Source organism: Nuphar pumila, chromosome 13 (genome assembly GCF_984573655.1).
Source record: "Nuphar pumila chromosome 13, dmNupPumi1.hap1.1, whole genome shotgun sequence".
NCBI classification, from domain to species: domain Eukaryota; kingdom Viridiplantae; phylum Streptophyta; class Magnoliopsida; order Nymphaeales; family Nymphaeaceae; genus Nuphar; species Nuphar pumila.
In genome coordinates this window covers 40825868-40830286 of record NC_143261.1, presented here as the reverse complement: position 1 = coordinate 40830286, position 4419 = coordinate 40825868, and the positions used below count along the sequence as shown (strand labels likewise).

The 4419-nt window shown below is 46.8% G+C and overlaps 2 non-coding genes across 2 annotated transcripts; both read right to left on the bottom strand.

Annotated features, from left to right (window-relative positions):
• Window positions 1-1277: 1277 nt before the first annotated feature.
• LOC149818270 (small nucleolar RNA R71) lies at window positions 1278-1383 on the bottom strand. Its single transcript, XR_016427486.1, has one exon. It is a non-coding gene; the product is annotated as a small nucleolar RNA R71 (small nucleolar RNA).
• Window positions 1384-2908: 1525 nt separating this feature from the next.
• LOC149818269 (small nucleolar RNA R71) lies at window positions 2909-3014 on the bottom strand. The gene has a single exon (XR_016427485.1). It is a non-coding gene; the product is annotated as a small nucleolar RNA R71 (small nucleolar RNA).
• Between the last annotated feature and the right edge of the window lie 1405 nt (window positions 3015-4419).

The following is a 4419-nucleotide window of genomic DNA, read 5'->3' as shown; positions in this document are numbered from 1 at the left end:
ACAAGGTAGACCAACTGTCCCAGAAATTAGATCAGTTTTTGTTGGGTCCCTCCCCTGCCATGCAGGTGTGCGCGTTGTGTGCGAGTCCTGCACACCATGTCTTCGAGTGCCTAGTTGCGCCACAATATCCTGAGTTTGTCCAAGAGCAAGCTCAGATGGCTCAAAACTTCGCTAGGCCCGTACCTAATCCATTTTCCAACACTTATAACCCGGGCTGGCGAAATCATCCCAATTTCTCATGGCGCAACTCACAGATCCACCCACCCAACCCTTCTCAGAGTCAACCAAGTCAAGGCGGTTATGCGCCTGGATTTCAAAGATCCAGTTATCCCCCAGTCCAACCTGTTTATACTCAACCCTAGTCTCATGAGCCTTTACATAGTCAATCTTTTGAGGATAAGATTTTGCAAGCTTTGAGCTCACATACCCAGTCTATTGCAAAATTAGAGACTCAAATGGGGCAGCTTGCCGAAGCACTTAGCAGGCGAAGTGAGGGAACATTGCCTAGCCAGCCTATTGTCAACCCTAAGGGAAAGGAACCCATGCGTAGCTTGCATATGACTGATGCACATAAAGAGCAAGCTCAAGTAGAAACCCTTAGGAGTGGGAAGCAGTACCAAGCGAGGGAGGCTGCAGAAGAAAGAGAGAAGATAAGCGAGAAGCAGTCTGTCCCTAATATTTTACCTCAGGAAAGCGAGAAGGTTCTTCCATCTGAGCCTTCACCATCCTATATTCCCAAAGCCCCCTTTCCTGAGGCGATAGAAAGGTCGAGAGCATTAGGTAAGTCCGGAGTGAACATGCAAGAGATGTTTGAGATATTCAAGCACGTTCAGATAAACCTCCCCTTACTAGATGCTATTCAACAGGTCCCTGCATATGCAAAGTTCCACAAAGAACTTTGTACGCAGAAAAGGAAGTCGATGTCCCATGTGCAGAAAAAGATTTATTTAACCGGGCAGGTGAGCGCAGTATTGCAACATCAAACCCCACCTAAGCTCAAGGACCCAGGGACTCCTATCATCTCTTGAGTCATAGGAAACATCACTGTTGGGCGTGCGTTGCTCGACCTTGGGGCAAGTGTTAACATCTTGCCGGGTTTCTTTTATGACCAATTTGGATTGAAAGAGATGATGCGATGAGGTTGACCCTGTTCCCCTTCTCTCTGAAGGACAAAGCGAAGAGTTGGTTAAAATCATTAGATACTGTTCGAATTACCACTTGGGAACATATGCAAAGAGAATTTTTAAAGAAATATTTCCCAATTGGTAAAACGAACCAGTTTCGTAAAGCGATAACCAGTTTTTCCCAAATTGAAGGAGAACAGTTTCATGAGTCATGGGAGAGATTGAAAGATCTTCTCTGCAAGTGTCCCCACCACCAGGTGCCTCGCTGGCAACTGGTGCAATATTTCTATGACGGTCTTACTGAAAAGAACCGTCAAATGGTGGATGCCGCGTGTGGGGGCACATTTATGCTCAAAAGTGAGGATGAAGCATGGTCGCTTTTTGAGACATTGAGCGAGAATTCGATGCACCATGCGACAGCCTCACGGTTCGATAGGGCTGCACCTGTACAGGATAGCATTAAGAAGGCAGGTATTTTCGAGTTAGGGATGAACCTTGAGTTGAGCAACAAGGTAGACCAACTGTCCCAGAAATTAGATCAGTTTTTGTTGGGTCCCTCCCCTGCCATGCAGGTGTGCGCGTTGTGTGCGAGTCCTGCACACCATGTCTTCGAGTGCCCAGTTGCGCCACAATATCCTGAGTTTGTCCAAGAGCAAGCTCAGATGGCTCAAAACTTCGCTAGGCCCGTACCTAATCCATTTTCCAACACTTATAACCCGGGCTGGCGAAATCATCCCAATTTCTCATGGCGCAACTCACAGATCCACCCACCCAACCCTTCTCAGAGTCAACCAAGTCAAGGCGGTTATGCGCCTGGATTTCAAAGATCCAGTTATCCCCCAGTCCAACCTGTTTATACTCAACCCCAGTCTCATGAGCCTTTACATAGTCAATCTTTTGAGGATAAGATTTTGCAAGCTTTGAGCTCACATACCCAGTCTATTGCAAAATTAGAGACTCAAATGGGGCAGCTTGCCGAAGCACTTAGCAGGCGAAGTGAGGGAACATTGCCTAGCCAGCCTATTATCAACCCTAAGGGAAAGGAACCCATGCGTAGCTTGCATATGACTGATGCACATAAAGAGCAAGCTCAAGTAGTAACCCTTAGGAGTGGGAAGCAGTACCAAGCGAGGGAGGCTGCAAAAGAAAGAGAGAAGATAAGCGAGAAGCAGTCTGTCCCTAATATTTTACCTCAGGAAAGCGAGAAGGTTCTTCCATCTGAGCCTTCACCATCCTATATTCCCAAAGCCCCCTTTCCTGAGGCGTTAGAAAGGTCGAGAGCATTAGGTAAGTCCGGAGTGAACATGCAAGAGATGTTTGAGATATTCAAGCACGTTCAGATAAACCTCCCCTTACTAGATGCTATTCAACAGGTCCCTGCATATGCAAAGTTCCTCAAAGAACTTTGTACGCAGAAAAGGAAGTCGATGTCCCATGTGCAGAAAAAGATTTATTTAACCGGGCAGGTGAGCGCAGTATTGCAACATCAAACCCCACCTAAGCTCAAGGACCCAGGGACTCCTATCATCTCTTGAGTCATAGGAAACATCACTGTTGGGCGTGCGTTGCTCGACCTTGCGGCAAGTGTTAACATCTTGCCGGGTTTCTTTTATGACCAATTTGGATTGAAAGAGATGATGCGATGAGGTTGACTCTGTTCCCCTTCTCTCTGAAGGACAAAGCGAAGAGTTGGTTAAAATCATTAGATACTGTTCGAATTACCACTTGGGAACATATGCAAAGAGAATTTTTAAAGAAATATTTCCCAATTGGTAAAACGAACCAGTTTCGTAAAGCGATAACCAGTTTTTCCCAAATTGAAGGAGAACAGTTTCATGAGTCATGGGAGAGATTGAAAGATCTTCTCTGCAAGTGTCCCCACCACCAGGTGCCTCGCTGGCAACTGGTGCAATATTTCTATGACGGTCTTACTGAAAAGAACCGTCAAATGGTGGATGCCGCGTGTGGGGGCACATTTATGCTCAAAAGTGAGGATGAAGCATGGTCGCTTTTTGAGACATTGAGCGAGAATTCGATGCACCATGCGACAGCCTCACGGTTCGATAGGGCTGCACCTGTACAGGATAGCATTAAGAAGGCAGGTATTTTCGAGTTAGGGATGAACCTTGAGTTGAGCAACAAGGTAGACCAACTGTCCCAGAAATTAGATCAGTTTTTGTTGGGTCCCTCCCCTGCCATGCAGGTGTGCGCGTTGTGTGCGAGTCCTGCACACCATGTCTTCGAGTGCCCAGTTGCACCACAATATCCTGAGTTTGTCCAAGAGCAAGCTCAGATGGCTCAAAACTTCGCTAGGCCCGTACCTAATCCATTTTCCAACACTTATAACCCGGGCTGGCGAAATCATCCCAATTTCTCATGGCGCAACTCACAGATCCACCCACCCAACCCTTCTCAGAGTCAACCAAGTCAAGGCGGTTATGCGCCTGGATTTCAAAGATCCAGTTATCCCCCAGTCCAACCTGTTTATACTCAACCCCAGTCTCATGAGCCTTTACATAGTCAATCTTTTGAGGATAAGATTTTGCAAGCTTTGAGCTCACATACCCAGTCTATTGCAAAATTAGAGACTCAAATGGGGCAGCTTGCCGAAGCACTTAGCAGGCGAAGTGAGGGAACATTGCCTAGCCAGCCTATTGTCAACCCTAAGGGAAAGGAACCCATGCGTAGCTTGCATATGACTGATGCACATAAAGAGCAAGCTCAAGTAGTAACCCTTAGGAGTGGGAAGCAGTACCAAGCGAGGGAGGCTGCAGAAGAAAGAGAGAAGATAAGCGAGAAGCAGTCTGTCCCTAATATTTTACCTCAGGAAAGCGAGAAGGTTCTTCCATCTGAGCCTTCACCATCCTATATTCCCAAAGCCCCCTTTCCTGAGACGTTAGAAAGGTCGAGAGCATTAGGTAAGTCCGGAGTGAACATGCAAGAGATGCTTGAGATATTCAAGCACGTTCAGATAAACCTCCCCTTACAAGATGCTATTCAACAGGTCCCTGCATATGCAAAGTTCCTCAAAGAACTTTGTACGCAGAAAAGGAAGTCGATGTCCCATGTGCAGAAAAAGATTTATTTAACCGGGCAGGTGAGCGCAGTATTGCAACATCAAACCCCACCTAAGCTCAAGGACCCAGGGACTCCTATCATCTCTTGCGTCATAGGAAACATCACTGTTGGGCGTGCGTTGCTCGTCCTTGGGGCAAGTGTTAACATCTTGCTGGGTTTCTTTTATGACCAATTTGGATTGAAAGAGATGAAACCTACACCTATGACTCTTCAGCTC